Here is an 11,001-nt window from a genome sequence, read left to right as displayed (position 1 = left end):
TTTATTATTTAACTTCATTAATTACATTGTATTATGTGACACAGTTACATAGATACTTGGGTTCTCCCCACCCCTCCCCAAACTCAAGTAATTCTTTAAAGCAAGGTCCACGGCTGCTGCTCAGCCCTCTGGCCACGTCAGGCGCAGTGAAAAGTGCGGGACTGTAAGAAGGTAGAAAACTGGAAGATGAAGAACTGATTTCAGATACAAGTTCATCAAGTACCGTTTATAAACAAAATAGCAGACACCTCCTAGATCTCTCTTCTTGCTTCAGTTACAAAAGAATGAAAACCTCAGTAGGCATACCCTGCAAATTCCTGTTTTCTGAGACTTAATAAATTTCTCTGCTTAACAAAAGTGAAATGCTTAATGAGGAACCGTTCTGGAAAACATGGCTTGCCATCTCTTCTGAGGAGGAAGAAGGAACCGGGCGGCTGGTGCTTGGCTGTAAGTTGGTCTCTGTCCTTGAACTTCAGCCCAGAGCCGAGCTGGTTGAGGTGTGCCTGCCAGACTGGATCTTCCTGGCCCTCAGCAGCAAGGCTGGAAGGAGTGTCTGTGTGTGCGTGTGGCTTACGGTCTTGAGTGTATCTGGCTTCACATACTCTGCACTGGTGGAGCTGAGCTGATCCATTAAGTTTGATTTACTTTCATAGTAAATGGAAAATCACTATTGCAGATTTGGTGGGATGGGTTGGTTTGTAGAATTCAAGTGCATAAGCAGCCATTCAGTTTGGGAACATGCCCACTGTTTGAAGTCCATGTCTGATGTAAGTCTGCCGCTTGTCTGAAAATCCCATAGACTAAAGCATTTTGAATGTCCATGAAGAGCATTCTGTAGCATTAACAGAGGAGGGTACTGACTGAAGTTTATTCTACTTGGCTCTTTACTTGGGTATAAGTTTGGGTAAGGAATGGACTTGTCAAACCATGGGTCAATTGCAAGGAAGGAGACACAGATCTTGAGGTATCCATAGTCTTGGCAGATGTTTTCTCAGTAACCATGGTACTTGAGCTCAATTCTGAACTTTTTAATACTTAATAGTTTTCATTTATGTATTGAAAAATGCCTTGATCTGAGTTCATGTAAATGGTGCTAAAAATATTGTGCCCCCTGGAGGAAGCACAGTCGTGCATGGTGATGTTAGCTCCGAGTGTTTCAGTGAGGGAACAAAGCCAAAACGAATGTTCTCGTTTTCATAGTGTTTACAAAAAGTATTTTGGTATTGCTACCTGCATCTTAGCAGCTGCAAACTTTCTGGATTGTGAATTTGGAGAGGGGAACAGCCCGATTTTTGGACCTGTGCTCTGGGGTAGCAGTGGTATTTCTCCTGCCAAAGACATCTGCCACAGAGGGAGGTGACCGGGTTGCTGGCAGGGCTCCTGGCAGGGCTCCTGTTAGCTTGTTTAGTGCCGTCTCTTCTCTTTACACTGTTAGATTGTGGAGAAGGGTGTCAGAAATGTTGCCGGCTCTAGAAAACATGGCCCCGAGGCCCAGGGCAGCTTGGGGCCTGGGTTTCTGCTTGCACACGTGACCAGATGCTTGGGTCTTGGGGAGGAATTTTCTGTCACTCGTTGACTCTCTAATCTTCACTGTCAGAGACTGAGATGTGAAAATATCTAAAAATAAACTCAGCAGATAAGACCTAGAAGCTTGCCTGTGTTGCTGTGGTTAAAGGCCTGGCTTTGAAGAGTCAGACTTTAAATTTCCCGCACCCTGAGACAGGCCCACAATGTCACCCTTGCCCCTGAATGTGGAAAAATAAGTGAAGGAAAAATAAGATGTCGGAGGGGCTTGAAGAACTAGAGATGAAGTGACAGATGTTGTATCCAGCCTGAGGACAGTGCTCCAGCAGAAGTAGCGCCCGATTTTTCTTGGGTCTGGATTCAGCAGCGGTGCCACTGTCTAACAGGGTGAACATGTTGCAGTGTCTTCATCTCCACCCTGCTTAGTCTGGCTGCAGGGATGGAGCAGACCAGGTGAGGCGCCAGCCCGGCACACACTTAGAGGGAAGATGCCCCGGGACTGCAGGTGCAGTCCTCCTCAGCCTTGTGTGCAGACTTTCTGAGTTCTCTAAGAACCATTTAGACTGCTTGTCCTAAGAACCACTTCACATGGGTTGTGTATCAGTCAGGCGGTGAAGTTAAAGATGGAGAGGATAGGCATTCCAGAGTGTCTTGGAGATAGGAAGTGTGAGCCAGCCACGGAGGGCAGTCAGCAGAGCATGCTGCTGGGTTGGCACTGGGCAAGCACAACGACCACTCCAGGGGAGCATGCTGCTGGGTTGGCACTGGGCAAGCAGAACGACCACTCCAGGGGAGCATGCTGCTGGGTTGGCACTGGGCAAGCACAACGACCACTCCAGGGGAGCATGTTGCTGGGTTGGCACTGGGCAAGCACAACGACCACTCCAGGGGAGCATGCTGCTGGGTTGGCACTGGGCAAGCACAACGACCACTCCAGGGGAGCATGCTGCTGGGTTGGCACTGGGCAAGCAGAACGACCACTCCAGGGCAAGCTGCAGCAGCCCGCCTTCGCTGTCATTCCGGTGTGGAGTACAAATACCCCTTTCCTCCCACTTGTTTCTCAGGGTTCTGATCAACTCAGGATATTGTTTCATTTCCTCCTCTTGCAACCCTGGGAAGTAGAGAAGAAAACAGATGCAGACTGGGGTGTGCTGGAACCCCTTGGGAAGATGTTAATAACCACCAGATTGTGGAGAACACTAGCTACATTGCCTGTCTGAGAGGATACTTATTTATGTTCTCAACTGTCTTGCTGTAAACGGGCCTCTTCATGTGGTTCCTCTGAGTTGCCTGGTTACCACCTTGCCCTTCCTGGGCATGCCTTTGGGCTGTGTCTTCCTCCCTCAACTGAGTGTGTACTTGAAACATGTTGCCAAATTGCCCTCCTCCGTAATGCCACTGTTGAGCATTCCCACTGCAGGGTGTGAGTGCGATTTCCTTAGGTCTTCACCAGCACCAAGCTCTGTGTGTGTGTGTGTGTGTGTGTGTGTGTGTGTGTGTGTGTGTGTGTTTCCTTGACTAAATTTAAGCATGTTTTCATTAGTACTAATGATTTGTAGGTAGCTTTCTGGGAGCCATTTGTTGCATTTTCTCACTGTCTTTGGTTTTTGGTTTTGTATTTTGAAGAAGATATTCTGACAGGGTAGGAGCTCAGGAAGGGCACACAGACCAAGGGGCAGTTGGGCATCTGTTGGGCACTCAGTGTTGGCCGAGTAGGTATGATCCCAAAGTTGAGGACTGGAGAGGGATTCTTCTAGAAAGCAAAAGAGCTTTATTAGGGCTGCTACACATGGGGCTCCAGAGCGAGGGGACATGTGATGGCAGAGGTCTTGCGGCAGGTCGCAGGCAGGAGCACTCCGAGGTGTTGGACTCTGACAGCACTCCGTGTGTGCCTGGGAGGGAAGCCTCAGGCCTCCGGCTGCCCTGCAGTGACGGCACTGCAGCCTTCTGGGCCCAGCTGGCAGCATCGTGGTGGTACAGTGTCATACGGGCGTCTGTTGGATCCAAGTAACGAGAACTGGCTCAGCTTAGTTCAGTTCTCGGAGGGCTTGGCCACATCCAGTGGTGAGGCGGCTGAGAGGACACTGCTGGTGTGCGGGCATCTGAGGATTGGGGCATGTTCAGGAGAGCAGGGAGGGACCAGCTTGCTGGCTTCGGGCCAGGCGTGCGTCCCCTCCTGGGGACATGAAGCCACGCTGGCTGAGGCTCAGCTGCTGTCCCCCCAGATGACTGTCGCAGAGTCATTGTGCATATGTGACCAGTCAACTGCAAAGCCGGACTCCAGGGAGGCAGCCACAAGGCAAGTGTCTGTTGAGGCATTGTATTCCTCTACCCTCGGGCACTTGACCGAGCCACCCTGCAGCACTAGAACTTCTGCTCATCCTCACTGCCACATGCCCTGCTAGTTCAGAAGCTGGCAAATTCCATTGTAGAGCCTCCACCCATTGCTAACTGCTGGCCGTCCCTCCACAGGTGGAGTCGGAGGAGGGAGCAGGGAGCTCCCCCTTCCTGGGTCTGGCCCTGGCTCAATTCTGGTCTTTACTCATAGATTCTTTCAGGGAACCCTTGGGAGGCCCCACACGTCTTATCCCCAGTTCAGGGGCTCTCCTCAGTGCTCCCTGATGGACTGTCACAGTTGGACCCACCACCTCAACAGTGCTGCCTCTGGCTTAGTTGTGCTGCATGTGCTGAAGACAACCCCAGGCAGCTTGTGGAAAGGCCATGCGCCCCCTGCTGGGTCAGGCCAGGAAGTACCAGCTGCTGCAGCATCCTTCTGTCCTTCAGTCCGGCTTAGCAGGTGAGTCAGCCGAGGTCCCTTTCAAGCTTTCTGAGTGTCTACCGAGGAGCTCTTTCAGGTGACCAGTGTCAGAGACCTTCCCATCTCCCACCAGTGACACATCCATGCACATACCCATCCTTCCCCTCGAGTGAGACTCGGTGGAGTTTTCTACAAGGTGCTGCTGGTAGAAACTCTTGAAATATCTACCGTTGCCCTTGTTATTGGGTGAATAGGAAGCTGTGACCTCTGGAACGGGTGGCAGGGCACAGCCTGAGTCAGTTTTACGTCACTGCTTCTCGTCAGCCAGGCTCTTGTGTGGCGTGCATGGCTGAGACATGGCCTGGTGCACAGCCGTGGGTGTGCTGGGCCGGCCTTGCAGCTAGCCAGTACCCAGAGTGAGGAGAGGCCCATCAGGGTGCTCTGGCCCATCTCTGCTCTGCAAGCCAGGGGCTGACCAGGCTGCTGGGAGCACAGGTGGAGAGTATGTTCTGCAGCTCTGCAGGGATCCTTGGGGCCTGGGAGCTTGGGCAAAATCCAGACCTGGGGTAACCAGTGAGGAGCTGTGCTGCTGGGGCTAAAGGTTGCAGGAGGGAGGCAGCTGGGGGAGGAAGTGTGCAGAGTGTGCGGGGCTCCAGGCCACAGCTGCTGCGAGAACTCGGAGGAGTTAAGGAGGACATGCTGCTATGAAGCCAGACTAACGAGTCAGTGCACGTACTTGAACAGGAAACCAGGAGCAGGTGGAACTAGATTCCCAACCAAGGTGAAAGGGGCTGGGCCTGAGGGCCTTTCAGATGCCCTTTCAGAGGGGTGGCTTTGAAGAGCACCCAACGGTGACAGGGAAGGGGAAGGCTGTGGTACCCTGCAGAAAGGCTGTCAGATGGGGGCCAGGGCAGGACAAGTGGGGGAGGAAGCGCCTTTTCACCCTGGGCCCGGGCAGTGGAGACCTTGAGGATGAGAGCAGGTGGGAGGGGGCTGGGCCTAGCCTTCTGGAGGAGACTCGTATGGTGTGGTGCAGACTCTGCACATAAGGATTACATTTGATAGTTCTAGTTCAGTCTTTGGATTCAAAGGCTTCCGAACCCAAGCTAAGGTCAGCCTTTGTTTTGTTTCATATAAGCGCTTGTCTTTTTCTCTGTTAGGAGGACAGGTCAGAGTGCCTCCAGGGCGGCTTAGCCCCTCTGTCTTGAGCTGTCCCTGAGCTCTTGTTGCACATCCTGCTGCCGCAGGCGTTAGCACCAGAGACAGCCTGCTCCTCAGGGCAGGAGGCTGGCCCGGGGCCCCATCAGGCAGAGCCGGGTCCCATCGCTCCCAGTGCATCACTGCCGAGCACTGAGAGTAGCATCGGCCTTTGAAACCAGCATGGCTTCCACCAGCCTGTGTTGTCTAGTCATAAGCCCAGGACTTCTTGAGGGGCAGAGTTAGAACTCCACATGATGGCAGCCTGCCTTTTATTCCGGCCTGGCCTTCAGTGGTGTCCAAAGGGACACATAGAGGAGGGCGTGATGTTCCTGCTGCAGAAGCCCTCCATGATGGTCTGAGGGGCTACAGAGGGCATGGAGGGGAGACAGCGTAAAGTGGTACGACCAGGCTGAACTGGACCCCACTGGCATTGACGTGCCAACGGTTGGTTCCCTGGAAAGTGATTTATTGAGGGAAAGTGTGGGAGGGGTGCCGAGTGGCCCTCGTGGCGGTGTCACGCCCTTCCTGCCACGGGTCAGTGCTTGAGGCTTGGGGCTTTGCAGCTGGCTGGCGTCACGGTGCAGCTTGGAGGGAGACGGGCACTGTGGGCTGGTTAGGATCTGAGTGCCTGCTATGAAGGTTTGTGCTGTGGAGGCTTGGTGCTCAGTGTGATGGCGCCTTTGGCAGGGGAAGGTGAGGTGTTAATGTTAGTCCTGTGGAGTGATTGAGTTCCTAGTGGGGAGAGGGGTGTGAGGCCTGTCCCTGCCCACTCACTGAAGTCCCTTCTCACCAGGTGGTCTCTTAATGCCATCCACCATGCTGTGCCACAGCCCACGGGGGGCCTCACCATAGGCTGAAGCAACTCCAGACTGTGAGCTAACTATACCTCCTGGGTTTACATGTGGTGCAGAGTATGGAGCGTCAGCTTTTTGGTACAGTAATGGAAAAGGGACTGATACCACAGGCCATATGTCAAGTTCTCAGAATCCAAGGCAGTGAGAGGGACACAGAGCTGACCCAGGAGTGGGCCTTCAACTCCAGGACAGACCCTAGGCAGTCTGGAAGGAGACGGGCAGTCCCAGGCAAAGCCAGCAGGGTGTGTTGCATTTGCCCCAAGAGGGGTGCCTGGTAAAAGACTGCACAGACTTCCGGCCTGTGATCTTTTCTTCAGCCTTCTTCCTGTGAGGAAACAGCAAGACATTGTCCACAAAGATGGGTACAGATGGGTGGCATGGGCTGGTGGACACAGGCTCAGCTCCCCTTGGGCCATCTGACACTTGTTGGTTCAGAAGGAAGGTGGAGGGGCTCCGGGCAGTGCTTGTAGGTTTACTGAGGTGATGAGAAGTCGGGGCACACAGAACACCCTGAAGAAGCGGGATGTTGGATAAGGAGGCAGTGGGTGTAGGGAAGTATCCTGGCATGCGGGGGTTTCATCTTCCATGGCAGGGGATAGCGTGTAATACCCCAGTGACTCTGGGAGAATGGCAACTGTATTGAGGATTTGGACAGCAAGTGACTGGCCAGTGACTGGTAGTTAGAGTAAGAAAGCCAAGGAACTGCAGTGATCGAACTGTGCACCAACTGCCCGTCAGCTTTACTTGAAGTGAAGTTAGAGTATTGTACCCGTTTGACAGTGTTTGAGTACAAGTCCCACCCAGATGCCCCCAAAACAAAAGCATATGTAAATGCTGTGAACAACACAAAAGCTTACAGCTAGTAAATACACAAGATAGCTCTGGTTTAACATACAGCATAGATTTTGTACCGACCTCTGTCGTCAGTCTTCATTGAAAGTGATACAAGTATTTCAGTGGGATTGGTTTTGACAGTTTCAGTGACACCCACAGCTTGTCATGTGGAATTATAAATCCTGTAGCTGACAGCCACAACACAGGTGGGAGAGAGACTCCCAGGAGACTTAAGTTGGTTTAAAAAAAATACACACACTGAGATATGGATTTGAAACAAAGAATGAGGTAATTTTGTTTTTCCTTCCTTCACAGGCTTCTGTGTTCTGCAACCTAGATCATACATAGAATGTTCGATCAGGACAGAGCCATAGCAAGGATGGTATAAGCCTTTCACTGGACCAAAGAGCAAGGCAGGCTGGAGGTGTGAGTGGGGGAGGGTCAGGCTGCCGTGGGGTGGGGCTTAGGGTGCAGCAGAGCCCTTCCTGAAGGAGCAGGCTGCTGTGGGGTGGGGTGGGGCTTGGGGTGCAGCAGAGCCCTTCCTGAAGGAGCAGGCTGCTGTGGGGTGGGGCTTGGGGTGCAGGAGAGCTCTTCCTGAAGGAGCAGGCTGCTGTGGCGTGGGGCTTGGGGTGCAGCAGGAGAGCTATTCCTGAAGGAGCAGGCTGCTGTGGGGTGGGGCTTGGGGTGCAGCAGGAGAGCTCTTCCTGAAGGAGCAGGCTGCTGTGGCGTGGGGCTTGGGGTGCAGCAGCAGAGCCCTTCCTGAAGGAGCAGGCTGCTGTGGGGTGGGGCTTGGGGTGCAGCAGGAGAGCTCTTCCTGAAGGAGCAGGCTGCTGTGGGGTGGGGCTTGGGGTGCAGCAGGAGAGCTCTTCCTGAAGGAGCAGGCTGCTGTGGCGTGGGGCTTGGGGTGCAGCAGCAGAGCCCTTCCTGAAGGAGCAGGCTGCTGTGGGGTGGGGTGGGGCTTGGAGTGCAGCAGAGCCCTTCCTGAAGGAGCAGGCTGCTGTGGGGTGGGGTGGTGCTTGGGGTGCAGCAGGAGAGCCCTTCCTGAAGGAGCAGGCTGCTGTGGGGTGGGGCTTGGGGTGCAGCAGCAGAGCCCTTCCTGAAGGAGCAGGCTGCTGTGGGGCGAGTACTGCTCTCTGGTTTCTAAGGCTCTAGGATCGATGGGCTCCCTGATCAGAGCAGCGTCAGGCAGTTATCCTGCCCTGTGCCACTCAGTGAATGGACAGGTGACCCTTTCTAGGAGTGGGAATGGGCCTGGTGGCCCCACACTGCCCTGGGCGTGTTACCCGTGCTGAGTGAGGGATGGCTCGCGATGTATACCATGTGCCTTCAGGGACTGGCTCATTCAGACCTGGTCCCTGCAAGTTCATGGTCCCATGAAGCAGGAACCCAGAGCTCACCTGGCTGTGTTTCCTAGATTCTGAGCCAACAGTCCCTGCCCCTGCTTAGAGCGTGGGGGGCCACAGGCCTCTCAGTCTTTGGGTCATAATGAACACCATGTCTTGGGATTTCTGCAAAGGTGGCTAGTGAATGGGTGCAGCCATGTGGAATGGGTCCCCTCTCCCCCTGCTTTAATGTGAGGAAACCTCTGTATACTTCTGGAGAGATTGGGGTGGGGTTCCCTGCTCTTTGTGAACTTTTGTTTAAATCTGCCTGTGGAGGAAGCTGATATAAAGCCAAATTAGCAAAGTGCACTTGGAGTTACGTAAGCTAACTTAAAAACATACCATACCATATGAAAGATGCTTGCTTGACTGCATGTGTAGTGGACAGCTGTCTATAAAAGTGCATGTATCTTTTGCAGTTGTTTGGGGACCCTGGTTGCTTGCAAAAGAAAGGAGATCACCAGATTATGTGAAGGTCTTGGCTCTAAGGCCTGATCCTGGGCCTTGGCTCTCAGTGGCTCCGGAGGCTCAGCATGGATGCTGGTAGGGGCTGCGGCCACTCAGTGGCGCCCTGTCCCAAACTCCTGACGGGCTGTCTGGTCCCTGCTTTTCCCTTCTGAGGACAGTGAGCAGGCCACCTGTTAACACCTTCCCCAAAGGCCAGGTGGCGGGGCTGCTCTCACTGCTTCTTCGGGTTCCTGCCACATCCTGCTGTATGTGTGGTTAGGCCAGCTGACAGAGCACGTGATGTTTTGCTGCTCCAAATGACAGAAATAGAGATTGAAAATAAACACCGCGTGGAGGAGTCTCTCCAGTGTTTACCAAACACATTGCTCAAAAACCAGTTTTTCTATGGTTCACGTGCTTTTTATAAAAACAGGCTGTGCAGCGTGGGCTGCAGCAGTGGCTTAGGCACTGACCGAGGGCGCAGGGGTGCGGCAGCTGCGCTCCACGGCCCTCCCACGTGCTGTATGGCACTGTGGGTTACCCAACAAGGCAGGGCAGGGCTTGGACGTGGAGGACCTCTCCCCCTGGGCCGGACTGACCACAGTGAGGAAGACTGCATCCTCACCAGGGAGGAGTCCGCCTGCAGGCGCTCTGTGGTAGCAAGGCTTTTTTTTTTTTTTTTTTTTTTTCTGTTGCAAACAAATAAGTTTATTTGTGAAGGGACCAGGTGAGCAGGGAAGGGAGAGGGAGGGGAAAGCACCTCCTAAGAGCCGGGAGGTGGGGTGCCTCTCGAAAGAGGAGGGAGAGAGAGACACCTGGTAGCAAGGCTTTTAAATGGAAGAGTTCACTGGGTGACGTGAGTAACAGCATAAATGCTTCCTGTTTTGACACATCAACCCTCCCACTTCGGTTAGGAAGAGGGAGAAGAAAAATCCAGAGAGCTGCTATGTCTTTGACGTTTTTAGAAACCAAAGGTGCAAAGATTTCCTCCTCGAAGCCTTCCATCCCAGATGGGAAGCAGCTAGAGGTGGGAAGCTGCTTTCTTCACTTACTTCCTCAAGGCAGCGGAGGGGAGGCTTGCGTGGGTCCAGTCCTGAGGTCCAGAAAAGGCTGCGAGCAGTGTCCACCTGCACTGCCCCACATCCCTGTCAGGAACCCCTGGGGTCTGCCTCTCTCCTGGGCCCCTGTCCCTCCCAAGGTTGTCCTGGGAAGGTGTGCAGAGGTGTCGAGCTGTGGTACTGGAGGCTCACTGGGGCCCACCGTATTGTAAAGCTATATGGAGTAGCTCCGCGTCTCAGGGAAGCAGCCTTCCGTGGGTGACTGCTTGCCAAGCCCACAGCTCATGCTGGGGAAACCAGGGACGCAAGGGGATGACCGCCTTTGGCACAGCAGGCCCAATGCAGGCTGTTGACTTCTCTAGTCCTGTACTTTAAAAAGGCTGACACGTTGTAACTGTCTCTTGCCTCCATCTTAGAGAACCGGGCATCCTAATGTGGAGCACTCACACAGCTGAAGGCAGAGCCCGAGGCGGCACAGGAGGACCCGTCCCTGAGGGGCGCACGGAGCCAGGACCCTCTGACGGCCACGGCCTGCATTCATCCTTCCTGGGAGAGTATGGTGAGTCAGCACTGCACACACGGCACGCTGCCTTTCCCTCGGGCCCTCCTGCCCAGTCTGTCTACACTCGTGGGCCCATTTCTTTCCAGGTTTACCATGAATGAGAACGATTGGTCATCTCCCAGCCCGGACACTCGTGACCCTGGCCCGAGTCACCCTGCGGTGCTCACTGACTCACGATGCTTTGGCTGTAGGTACGGCGAGGGCACAAGCAGTCCCCGGGTTGTATTAGAGACATTTTATTGAAAATGCGAAAATAGGAAATGTATTATAGCCTAAAATAAATTACATAACATATACAGCAGATATTTATATCTTTAAAATATTTGTGTATGTTCTTTCAGTCTAGGAATTTTGACTAAATCAAGAATTTTAGTGAACTGTG

At 53.4% G+C, this 11,001-nt stretch overlaps 1 long non-coding RNA gene across 1 annotated transcript; it reads left to right on the top strand.

Annotated features, from left to right (window-relative positions):
• The first annotated feature begins 475 nt into the window (after window positions 1-475).
• Window positions 476-10,920, top strand: LOC131483134 (uncharacterized). The gene is made up of 4 exons (XR_009247547.1): window positions 476-557; window positions 7,486-7,594; window positions 10,474-10,616; window positions 10,706-10,920. It is a non-coding gene; the product is annotated as an uncharacterized LOC131483134 (long non-coding RNA).
• Window positions 10,921-11,001: the final 81 nt, after the last annotated feature.

Source organism: Ochotona princeps, chromosome 23 (genome assembly GCF_030435755.1).
Source record: "Ochotona princeps isolate mOchPri1 chromosome 23, mOchPri1.hap1, whole genome shotgun sequence".
NCBI lineage: Eukaryota > Metazoa > Chordata > Mammalia > Lagomorpha > Ochotonidae > Ochotona > Ochotona princeps.
This window is presented reverse-complemented; position numbering and strand designations above follow the sequence as displayed.